General features: G+C 40.8%; 1 protein-coding gene across 1 annotated transcript in view; it reads right to left on the reverse strand.

The window, feature by feature from the left end:
* The window catches only part of LOC139933466 (semaphorin-3F-like), a 34,202-nt gene extending 26,672 nt beyond the window's left edge, over positions 1–7,530 (reverse strand). Inside the window, exon 1 of the mRNA XM_071927557.1 lies at positions 7,390–7,530. The gene's annotated coding sequence lies outside the window, so the exon portion shown is untranslated. The remainder of the gene's footprint in view (positions 1–7,389) is intronic.
* Between the last annotated feature and the right edge of the window lie 5,768 nt (positions 7,531–13,298).

The following is a 13,298-nucleotide window of genomic DNA, read 5'->3' on the forward strand; positions in this document are numbered from 1 at the left end:
TACCAAGTCCAACTCCTTATAGTGCCGCACTGTGTGGCTGGAAGGGGATCAGTATCTGTCAACCTGAAGTAGTGCAGAGCCAGAGAGGGGGGAGTGGAATAGGATAGGACTAGTGTTGTCACAACAACCAAGCTTTAAATACTAATTCAATACTGTTGTAAAAGACTGAATTCAATAGTGAATTTTATAAAGGTTTGATACTTTCACCAACATGTTCTGCAAGATGAAATTCCATTTCTACGTCACCTCTCTAAAGGGCGAATGCATGTGGACTGGAATTATTAAAAGAAGAAGGATTGGACTGCTGCAGTCAGAGTCAAACCACTGAAAATACTGAACAGTATCAAACAGTTCACCACGTCTTAAGTCCACATAAACTGGTTGACAAACTGGTGCAAGGAACCAAATATGGAACTGTTTAAATTGCAGAGAGGACAGGCACCCAACCAACATTAAACCCCTGTGGAAAAGCTGCTGGAAAAGTCAAGTGTGGTAACTCATTGCTTGATGGTTTTCCGTGTTTGTTGTAGTATCATAGTAATATCACATTTTTAGATATTCAATTTAGTGTTGTTATCAGAGTAAAACTTTGTGACAACACTAGATAGGACTGGCCATAGTATTATCAATTTCCTTTGGGGATAAAAGAAATGCAACAGAATTTATAGAACACACTGGTCTGCATCTGCCTCCCACTGCCCCTCCTCTCTTTCTCCATTTCTGCAGCGTTGGCACATACAGGACAACAGTGTGAAAGAAGAGTAGCTCAGAGTGCGTAATGGAGTGGCTAAACTTTAATGGAGGAAAGAGTTAGTTTTTAAAAGGTTCAATTTTTCTGATCGTGTTAATTCATGTAACTGTCCATTTTCTATCTATGAAAGAGGCTTTGTAGTTGTGTCACAAATCTCCCAGCTACTACGTCTAGTGCAACCATTGGAGAATTAGCTGTGCGTAAATAATGGTTAACTATATAAAAACCAAGCTAGAAAAAGAGACACTGAAAAAGATTGTTGTGGTGTGGATGAAGGTCCATTCAGTAATGTAAAAGTGAATAAACAGCACAGAAATTAACATGTCTATTCAAGTCTGTTGAGGCGGCCAAGTTGGCCAAGATCTGAAGACCTCCAATATGGCCGCCAGAGGGTGCGTAATGTCTTTTCAACACTTGAAATGCTATTGCTTCAAATGTAGAACTTAGGAGACCATCTGAAACATTTCTCACTATAATGAAAAATGGCAATAGAAGTCAATATTGCTATATCATCTTTTATATTAATTATACAGCCTTACAAAAACACTGCTCTTCGAAAAGTTGCCCTTATTTGACCTTTAAAAAGTCCCACTAAGTATCAGTTGGATCTTTTTTTTTTTTCCTCCATGAGGGCCAAGGGAAGGGATGGGCTCTCCCTTGCGACGAGACAAAAGAGGAGCTTCCACGTCACTTTACATTCATGCCGGTGGCTTTCCAAACCCTCCAGCCTGTCTCGCTCGGTAATCCTGCTCCCAGAGCTCAATCCCTCAAAGCAGAGGTCCAGCGGGGTGTAATGACACAACATGAGAGACAGGAATCCACCATCACACTCTGACACCTGTTTCACACAGCTTTTGCTCTTTTCATTTACACAATAAACACCACATTCCTTTGCAATTACCAGAACTTCTTTCCCCTCCTATTTATGTCCTACAGCTGTTTTCCAGTCTGGGATAAACTTGTAACAGAAGAAAATTTCATCTTATTGTTCTTTACTTTTCCGACTCTTAAAACATACTTCCTCGTGTTCGAGCTCAAGAAAGATTTAACGGTGGCCCACAAGCATTCAGCATCAACTTTTAGAATGTCAAATCTGAAAAAAGGAAAATGTGCGCAGATGCAACACCATTATTTCAGTTTTCTCAAGACTATTTTAATGGAATTTCAGACAGTAGAAGAACTAGGCGACTTTTCATGGGGCATTTTGGTATGTTGGACCTTCACTAAGATTCTTTTTGACTCAAGTAAGAAGTAATACTAACAAATAAAGTGCGAAATAGATTTTAGTTGTTGATTCAGTATTGACTTGTAGAACTGTCTACACTGTACATGGGGAGATAATAGTGGTGAGAGTGAAAACTATGATTATAATAGTCATTCTTATACATCCAATAATTGGGATCATTTGCAGTGAGTTAAATCACAGTGAAATTAACCTATTCCTCCTTTTGGTGGGGACCCTCTGGAGCCCCCTCAAGGACTCCTGGAGCCCCTCAAGGACCCCTCAAGGGCCCCTGAAACCCCCTTGGCTAACAACAACAACAAACTATCCCCTCTCCTTGTGCATAGCTTCTCTCCCTACGCAGAGCGGCTCATTTGAGTTTTTAGAATTTCATTTCCCCCACCTTACAGTTGGATGCAGTACCAGCCCCGCTATGCCTGTCTCAGAAAGACAGGCTCTACCTCTGGCAAGGCTCCAACAATCTGCAGAATGGAGGCTTAATACCCCGCGGGCTGACAGCTGCATGGATTATCTCCCCTTGCTTGCTGTCATTGACGCCCCTGTATTGTGCCTTTCCCTGTAAAAGCGGCACCAGATTTAGGAAGGAGGGTAAGGGAGGGAGGATTAGGGGTTAACATTCTGAAGTTCGGAAGTCAGGTGCTTCTGCTTTTGAAGTCTCAGTGACATGCACAAGTGCTTTGTGGCTTGCTGTGTGCAGTTTATCTATATTAATAGTATGTAATCAGCCTGCATGAGACCCTCTCACCACTGTCAGTGGGCTGACATTTATTATACAAGGGAACGGTGACCTTCCTCGGGCAAATAATTCAAGTATTTGATGTTTTGGTTTGAAAGAATGGGGTGTGAGACACTACCAGCAGTGAGCTTTTTCCCCTCATTCATACTAACCAATCTAAAGAGCACTAGACTTCATGACATGGCAGAAAGTCAAAGGGATAAACAGCATGTAACCACATTCAAACAAAAAAATTAACTAATTAAGAATTCTTATCATCTTTTAAAAAATTACGGAATACAACTACCCAGCATTTGACAATTCATATCACCAGATAATTGCTTGGACTGTTCAAACGTGTGCAGCCATGTGGAACCCAGACTAGGCTGCAGTCTGTATGAAATAAAGTGAACGGCTACATTCAGTAGCCGGTGACTTCTCCAATTCATTGTTCATGGGACGAGTCCAGAGCTGTTTTTATTTATATTGTAAAGAAAACAGATCAGAAAAGAGAACAAGCCATGTGAACAAGGTTTGTCACCTGGGGAAATGCATCACAGAGCGCTGCTCCCAAGTCAGCTCATTGAGTTGTTTTGTTTACCTCCGCAAAACTTGACTCAACCTTAGAACGGTTGGCCTAACATTTTTAACAACATTGGCCTAACATTTATCTCTGTAGCAGGATTCTGGAATGTTATTGTGGATCTATTATTGTGTTAATGGAAAGACGTTTAAAAGTTTATATTTCAACAAACTGATGTGCCTATGACAGTAAAAGCAACTTAGCAAATATGGAAAATGTCTTGCAGCTCCATTTTTCAGAAAATTATATTATATTTTCTAAAGCTACAAGTCGTGCTTTTTCAGCTTTTCATTTCTTTCTCTGCTATGATACTGAACAGTGTAATTTTATTTTGTAAAATAAATACAGCGATCTTTTGATTTTATGTTTGAGTGATCTTTAGGCTACATGAAAACAAAAAGTCCATTGGTTAGTAGTTGCATTCCCAATTATTACTTTCAGCTCCACTTCCCCTCCTCCTGACCTCTTCACCCTCACTGGCCCCAATTTGACCCCAAACCTCACTCAGGTCGTCATGGCAACCGTCTCCAGAGGCCGGTTGTATTTGAGTCGGGCCTGGCAACACTTCACTGCACCAAATCCTTGATGACAAATTTAAGACAGACAGAGTGTCAGACAAGTGATGATGAACGCTATCCTGATCCCCATCGACTGATACTGAAGTGGCAGCAGTTTGGTGTTTGGGGCTCTGCTGCCCCACCAGGATCAACTCCACTTGTTTTCCTGGATCAAATAACATGACTGAACACTGATGTGCTTTCGTACTGTTTTGGGCAGGCTTTACTTTCACAGCCAATGTTGGGCATGTGTTAGTTTATCTTTCTCTTCTGTTTATGGCAAAACAGTAAGAGAGGAGCTAACATGAACATCAAAGTAGTGTGGTAAGTTAGTTGCATTGGTTTGAAAAGTCCACACATCTTCTGGTGCGTTCACATGCTGATGGGAAGCTCCAACATCCGGGACTTCAAAGTCGGCTCCCAAACATGTGTTCACTAGGGGTGAGTCGATAACGTCATAGCCAGAATCAGATCCGTATCCAGAAAATTAGCCCCAATACTCGTGATCATATGATTGGATTGAAAAGAAAGTGTCAAAATAGGCAGTACTGCTGCGGACTGAAGCTACTGTGTGAAAAAAAAGCTACCTGTGTGTTGTTGGCTGCACATAGGGCTAAAAGTTAATTTAGTATGGATGTGAATGCTTAAAATTATCGTTGTATTAATTGATTAAGTATAGACCGTTTTATGTAAACACTTTTGAGTTGCTAGGAGATGAGTGAAAAAATTCGGTCAGTTGTTTACACTAGGAAGTGGCAAGAAGTTTTCAAGTTGAAAAAAAACTTCAATTGCTGGAGATCATGGATAAACTGGGACAAACACATTCTCAAATATAAGAACGTTTACATTCCCTAAGGACGACGAAAGGCGCTGTGCAAGGATCAACGTACTGAAGAGAAAGGGATGGAAGATCAGAAACTGTTGCATTCACAGCACTCACTTCATCACAGGTAAAGTTACAAAACCAGACCATTATACACAGATTTACAGTGACGTTCATTGCTGCCTAAATATTAATAGCTAGCTATGTAAACTACTTCAACCAACTTAGCAACCGCAGCAGCAGCATAACTGCCGTTGTGCTACGCTAAATCATCAACATCATTACAAAACATGACAAAACAACATCACCATATCAAGCCATTCTAACATCATGGAGCTATAGCTAGTTTGATGCTAAAATATTAAACCTGTTCGTTTCTAATAAATGATCAAGTGATGATAGGGAAATAGGGTAAATATTCAAAAATTCTAAAAAAAAAGTATGGTATGCATGGAAAATGGTCTGTAGTAGCTAATGTAAAGTATACATGCAGTAGTGTAGTAAATGGGCTAAAACTGATATGCGGAATACCCAACACGTCATCATTTTGAGAATATTTTTTCCACTGTCAGGCGGGCGGCGTCAAAAAATTGGGATTTGCACATGAAATCCAGTTGGACAACATTGTGATGTACTGTCAAGATTACAACAAGGATGGATGTGTTTCATCATAAAATTGCCCTGAACATTGACAGCTGAAAAAGTGCGTTCAGGGTTTCATCCCCTTAAAGTCATAATTGGGTTGGTGGTTAGGAACGTTGACTAAAGACTGGGGGAATCGCAACACACAGGTACTATCTTGCAAACTGGAGTGGCTTTCAAACTAAATTACAAGTTTGTATAACTCATGCTGACTAAAGGTTCGATGTCATCAGTAGAAAGACCAACAATCCATTTGACACTCCAGTTCAAATTTCACCATTCACTTCTACAGTGGTATTGCACTGAGCCTCAATAATCTGTTTACAATAAGACCTGACTGATTTTCACACATTTCATAATAGCCCCTTATACTAGATTGTTGGGGCTGTAGGGGTGAGTAGTGAGCAGGGAGTTCCCCCTTCAAGCAGAAGACCTGGGTTTCAAACCCCCAGCCTGCTGGAGTGTCCTTGAGCAACTGAATCCCTACCAGCTGCAGGAGTGTTGTTCTGTATCTGACCCTGACCTCTGACCTCCCTGTGGAGGGGGGCAAGAGAAAAGACTATTTTACAAAGTCAACAAAATATTACATTACATTAATGCCATCACTCCAGACGTTGCATAGCAACACTGATAAAAGCAACAACCAGTGACTTTCAGTATCAGTTTTGTCAGTGGCGTTAGAGATAAAGTATGCTGCACAGCACTGCTATAAAAGGACAGAGAAAACAGAAGGGCTGTTCAATTCAATGGCAGTTATGAAACAGTTTTCAAAAACAAAGGAAAAACACTCCTGAAAATTGAAATATGCTGTGCTTTGTACTGGTGAAATAAGAAGGGTTAAGATGCATTTTCTGAATAGAAAAAAAGATAGTACAAGCATACTATTCAGAGAGATACAAGGACATAATCAGCTGCAGATCATTTAGCCATAAACTGATGACAAACGTAAGCAAATCTACCATCGCTCTACTTTCCCCTGCTGTCTATGCATTTTAAATGCAAAACCATTACATGTTTTGACTAAAATGACAGAATTCCTTTGGAGTGTAACCTTTAATATTTCAACTGTGGCTGAAAGGGGCAAAAAATGGCTAAGAGCTTTTCCATGTTTTCTGAGAGGCAGAGTGTCTCACCTTGGCACAGCAGTGTTCAGTATGTTAATGGTGACCATGTCTATCTTGACTGAAAAAAGGAAGGCTATTCAAACCCTGTTCTGAAGGCAAGAGATTCGTGAAATCACCCTGAAACTAAGAGAAAAGTACAAAAAAATATGAATATGTATGTGGAACCCTTTAACAGGTAGGTGCTTCTAGTTGTGTGTATGACTGATGCTAGGCCTGCCTTGTTAAGTTTTGAGCTCAAGTAGGTCTATCTCGGACAATACTGGCTCTAGCATTGAATAAAACCTTGTACTTTACTTCTCCAGCCTGAAAATGAATAATTGAACAGAAGACGTGTTATTAAACAGCTTGACGTGGTCTAGCTTAAAAGGAAACCTAAATGTCCCTGAAGAGGATATTAATTATTTCAGCTGGTAAATCAGGAAGAAAAAGGATCGTTTTTAACCGAGATAGCCTACATTATGTATAGCACTTCAGCCAGGCAGTCAGTATTAATAATACATAGAGCCACTGAGAGGCTTATAATCTGACCTCTTTGAAACTTTGTTTAACGGTCCAGGCCACTGCGAGGCTCGAGCCTCCAAGTGAAAGGAAAAAGACAGATTTAGGGGTTTTGAACCTTCAAACAGGGAAACATATAAAGACATAGTGGAACAAATGGAGACTGGAAACGACAGGCAGTTTTTTTCCAAACCACCCTGAGCATTCACCCATTTGAAGAACAGGCTTAGACCTATTAAAGTTTAGAAATGTCTCAGTGTTTTAACTAAATTCAACAAGCAGCTGCGAAAAGAAAAGAAAGGAAAAGCCGCATCCTTCCAGTGTTTGACTGTCACTCCAGCTGCACACTGATAAGAGACGAAGAACGAAAAATGATACTCAAGTGAAAATGAAAACATGAGATAAAGATGTGTATGCTATGCTAATTTTCAAGAAATTAAGTCACAAACTCACTGGAAATGCTGCTGCAGGTGACTTCAGGTCTGGCTGCTGTTCCGCTGCTTCCTCCAACTCATAAATTTCCTTTCACAATCCGACAGTGTAACGTAAGGAATGCCTTACATTGGAAATCACTGTTTTATTTCCATAAAAACTCTCGGGGAGACTCCACGAATCCAGCCGCTGGTAAATCCCGATAACTGTAAACTTGACTGTACCGGCAGGTGTTTCCATCGACACTGACTGACTGACTGAGTGACTGACTGAGTGACTGCAGCGGTGTCCCAGTCTAACCAGCCATGTTACACCAAGGCATCCCAGTTTAACCACCTCGGTGCCAGACTGAACAGCCTCGCTTGGCTCCAACACGCGCTGCTCTTGTTATTTTTATGGGGACTGACAGTTGTGAGGAGGGAGGTGCAGGTTAAAATGTAGGCTAATAGTTGAAGTGAAGAATGCAACTCCCTCAAAAGCATCAAAAGTCAGCGCTACAGTAAACAAACTCTTCGATTTTTTAGGTTAAAACGACACTAAACTCTCTGCTCAATTAACCCTCCATAGACTAAGCCCATTTAAAGGTTTTGTAAGATTAAGACATCTTCTGCGCTCGATTAAGCTGTGTTCCCCTCTCGTGGTGGGAGAGACTGGGGGAGGGCATTACCATGAAGCCACGCTGTGTAATTGTGTCCCTGTCTTTGTGCCATGCAGCAAGGCATGGCAGCAGAAGAAAAGCAGTCTGGGATTCCAAGGATTCCAGGCCGTCCAGTAAGAAGCGGGCTAACCATGAGGGGGATTAAAATGGGAATTAAAGGAAAAATACACCATAAAACACTTTGACACAGCTACTGGCAATGCAGCCTAACAATTAGATTTCTGTGTCCATACTTGTTGTTTGGTGGTGTATTGTTTTTATTAGTGTGGATTGGCCAAACGTAGATGACGTCATGTCCAGATATTTCCAGCACAGCTACAATGGAGTTTGATAGCGGAAACATTTTCAGCTATGGTACATGGTATGTTTTATATCTGATTGCAACCATTATAATGTGAAAAATACCGGAATGTGACACTGACTTTACCTGACAGATACCATGACAGATTTCTTCACTTCAATTTACTAATTGGAATGCACTTTTACACACGCACTCATCTCACATTTCCTCTTATACCTTGCAGTAGTAGAAAATAACTGGAAATAACTACTGTAATATGGATAAGATGTCAAATATTTATCCATATATATAATGAGCTCATTCCATTTAATCCTTCCTGGAATGTGCTTTTCAGGTCATGGAAGAAGGTCACTTACATCCTTAACTGCCTTTTGGTAAGACTGCACTAAGTATTTTACAATCTCAAAAGAGGCTTGCATTTTGATTTTCATGTATGTCTCTTTAAAGCCAGAATATCTTCATTTAATCAAGGGGAGGCTTTAGATTTAGATTTGTATTTTATTTTATACAGTATGTTGCAGCAATCTTGAGAATGTTAGAGCAGGTACTGACAAAATGATATAATTCCTTTATCTACAGGAATATCAGAGGCAGTAGCAATCTAGGGTGATGACAGAAAAGCCTTAAAAAACTTAAATGCAGAGTGTGAGTTTGATACACTTGATTAGAGGTGTAAAGCTATGAGAGAACACCAAATTAAGGGTGTGTCTTATGATTGGCCCTCAGAACAGGCCGATCATCATTATTATTATTTTAGGAAAGTTACAGTTAATTTGCATATTGTGTAAAACGAAAATATATACTTTTCTTTAATACAAATTGCAGCTTTTATCCCAAGTACAATCCACATTAGTACTTAAAAGCTTATTTACCATCCTTTGATTCTGGTATCATTTAGTTTTCAGTAATTTCAAGTAAACATTATTTGTGTTATATTTATATGGTGAAACCAACCGAGGTCATTTTGACCCCAATATAAAATAATTGAAATAAACCCACAGTCATTCAAACTTCAACACTTTTTAATTTTATTTGTCTTTCAATACAAAAGTAGATAGAGACCTTGGTCTCAGTATGACCCCCTGTCAAAATAAAGGTTGAATAAATGTAATTCAAATTTAGATTTTTCAATTTGTACATAATATAAAATGAATGGTGTTTACATAGAACTATGAACACCACACGCTACAGGCAGTTATAGCACACGATTTGGCTCATGCTATGCTCAGGGCATACTGGCATGTGACAGGAGGAGCAAACATTTGCTACCTTCCTGTCTGTGTTTCGGGAGCAAAGGCAACACCTTTTTCAAGTAGATTTTCCAGCCGAGCGTTGGACGTCCACAGCAGCAGGTGGAGTTTTCCTCACTCCCATGATGGTCATTGCTGCTCGGATTGGGGCTTGGAGCGTGGCAGTATCAGCTCTCCTCTTCATGTGTGGCATGTCCAGGGCATGCCCCAGCTGTCTCAGGTAGATCCGGTGACGTCGGCCACGTTCTGAAAACTTCCGATCTGGGAAGTTCCCCATCCAGATGATGAAGGCAGCGATGGCAGCAACATCCACCATGTTCATAAACAGCACCATCGGCCATCTGTTTATTTTTCTTCTGGTTGAGAACATTTTGGCTAGATGATCCAGATTATCCACACCACTTTTGGTTGCATTGTAGTGTAGTATGATCTCTGGTTTCTGCTTCTCGCCTTCAACCTTCGTGTCATGGTGCATGGAGGACAGCACCAGTACCGCTTTTCCTTTTGCCGGTACGTATGACACCATGGTAAGCTGCCCATGAAAGCCAAACCGTGAACTTTTGATCTCTCTGTCATTGTTAGCCTTCATCTCCTCTGGGATATGTGACTTGATTGACTTGATAGTGCCAACATATGTCAGTCCATCTTCTAGTAAGGCTTCAGCTAACGGAACGGATGTAAAGAAATTGTCGGCTGTGACATTTCTGCCACTTTTGCACCAAGGCCCCACAAGCTCTTTGACTACACGGGCCCCTTGACCTACTTCTCGTTGCTGTTCAGGTTGTCTGCCAAGGTATACCTCACCTTTGAGAGGGTAGCTGGTCTCTGCATCACAATTCCACCAGATCTTTATCCCATATTTGTCAGGCTTGGATGGGATGTATTGTCGGAAACTGCACTTGCCTCTGAAACCAACAAGCTGCTCATCCACATACATGTCTGTGCCTGGAATGATATACTTTGGAAGCTGGGCTACAAACATGGTCCATATCTCTGAAAGGGGCAAGCTTGTCTGTTGCCATTCGCTCTCCCCTTGTTGCTTTGTTGTCGAACCTCATGTATCTCAATATGTGTTGGAATCTTGTTCTGGACATAGTTGCAGTGAACACAGGTTTCCAGTCAGTCTCTGACCAGAGGGAATCTACAGGCTCATGGTTATCTTTAGACACCCCTGCTATGATCAAAAGGCCAATGACTGCTTTTATTTCTGTGTCATCCACTGCTTTCCATTGATTACTAATATTGGTGGGATGACTCTCATTCCATTCCCTGATTCTTCGTTCAGCTTCTCTGTTAGTTTCACGCACTGTAACATCAATCATCTCTGGGGTCAGAAAAAAATGAAGAGATTCTTCCTCTGTTTTGCACTCTGCTGCCTTTGTTATACCTGGTTGATTTGTGATGATGTCAGCTGCACGTCTTCGCCCTGCTGGTGGAGGATTTTTTTCCCACACTGTCCCATTTTTGCCACGATATGGTCTGTCATTGGCATTCTCTCTAGCTCCAGCTGCTTCGTTACGCTCTATGCCATGATTTTGCCCACGTGCATTGCTTAGAGCTCTACCCTTACCCCTAGCCCTACCCCTGGCTCTAGCCCTTCCCCTTTCTTGTCTCCCTTCAACCAGTGGTGGCTCAGTGGTATTGATGTGAAGTGCTGAGGGTCCTGCAGTGTCAGGGTCAGCCTCGGTGTCCCCTGCAGTGTCTGGGTGAGCTTCAGGTGCATTTTCAGTGTCACTGTATTCAGAAGCCTCTGAAACATGATCCTCATAATCAGAATCATCACTCTCCTCAGAGCTCTCCTCATTAAAAAATTGTCTCAAAACTTCAGTAACGCCAAATTTGGCCAGTCTTGATCTGCTTGCCATTGTTGCCTAAAAAACAAACACTGATGTCATCCAAAACTATATTATAGAGATATATTCTAGATTTATTACAGCCAAACACATCTTGGAGCTCTGAGAAACAGAGCAAACCTCCTCAAATCCTTCTCCTTGCATACCCCTCCTTCTCGCCCTCTCCCTCTGCACCCTCAAAAATGGTTACATTTGTGGTTTTCCCCACACTCACACCATGTCCTGATCATGCTCTGACTGCATGTCAACCTATGCATGACACACTATTTTACAGTCTTATCTTGTATAATAGAACATAAACATTTAATTTTGATAGTCATAAAACATTTTATTATGAAATTATGTGCTGTATTTCTGACTTTGAACATCATCTTACCTTAGGAAGAGCAGTATTTAGGGTTGACAGAGCACATGAGGAAATCCGTGTCTGCTGCATCTGTGTCTGTCTCCTTCAAAATGACTGAGAGAGTGGCCCAAAAATGCTCTATACACACAAGATGACGCATTACAAGATGCGCTAATGGTATAAAATGGTATACACTTCCTGTCTCCTAAGTGGGCGTGGTCGCCTCTCAACTCAATAAATAGTTCCATCTATTAAAACAATTGCTGTCTTTCTCACTATTAAATTACATCAAATTTTTTAATCACTGATGGGACCATGAGCTATGACCAGTGAATGGACTTTCGAAGCCATTTCATACAAACAGCCTGTACGTGAGACAGCAGTCAGCCTTTTACTGAATAATGATTCAAAGTTGTTTTCACACTTATCAACTTCAAAACTAATTCAAAACCCTACTGTGACATGTATTACTATTACCTATTTATAGCATAATGACTAAATACAAAGCCACTGTAACTGGAAAACAGTGTTTTTTTGCCAGTGGAACAGGTGTTGTACCTTCAAGCAATTTAATGATTGAGCTGAACAAAGCATAAATTATGCAAAAAGACAAGAAGACAAAGACAAGAAGGATGAGCTGTATTTTGTGTGACACAAATCCTAATTAGGACGCACTGTAATGAGCTGCGTAAATCTGCCAACTCTCTGAAGAGCTTTCATGCGTGCTTCACAGAAATAAAGCCACAATGGAAGAAAACAGAACAGTAAAACAGATTTGAAATAAGCAAAACAAAGCTGCTGTAGAAGTAGTGTCTGTAGTGTCTTGGGTAAAATTAATAATAGTGTTTGGGCTGGAAAGATGGAATGAAGTATCTGACCAATGAACGGATAAATCTATCATTCCTTAACTTCCTTAGTCGAGGAAATAGAAGATTTTTTTGTATATTTCTCATTGAAGTTAGTTATTTAGATGAGTAACTCTGATAACATCCTACTAATTTTGATCATTGGCATTTATGAAATGAAATGTCAGTGTGTGTTTCAATGTATTGCCATAAACTTTTAACTTGTAATGGAATGAGAAAGAATTCCCCGACTTTACCCAACTTCCATGTGCCAATTTGCTTTCCATGAATGAAATCAATTAATGAAACAAAGTGTGTTTTTGAATGCTGAAGAGGAACATAACACTTATCTCAACTCACTTTCTATCAGCCAAGCAGGGATCACATCCCCACCCTCATTTTGTTCTTCTTGACAACCTGATAGGACGCTTTCTTGTGTTTCAAAGTAACCAAGAGCCTGGTGTGACTGACAGCTCATGTTGCTGCTGGCCTTTTGATGTCTTCCCACCTCACCTGGGGATTTCACTCACGCTCCGAGCAGCGATCTCACTGTTTCCTGTGCGCATTAGACAAGAAGAATGGCTGCTGCAAGTTATCATCTGACTGGCCCCGGGCGCTTTCCTCCGATGTGCCTCAGTATCAAAGGCAGTGGGAAGTGATTGGCTGTCAGACAACAT

Source organism: Centroberyx gerrardi, chromosome 14 (genome assembly GCF_048128805.1).
Source record: "Centroberyx gerrardi isolate f3 chromosome 14, fCenGer3.hap1.cur.20231027, whole genome shotgun sequence".
NCBI lineage: Eukaryota > Metazoa > Chordata > Actinopteri > Beryciformes > Berycidae > Centroberyx > Centroberyx gerrardi.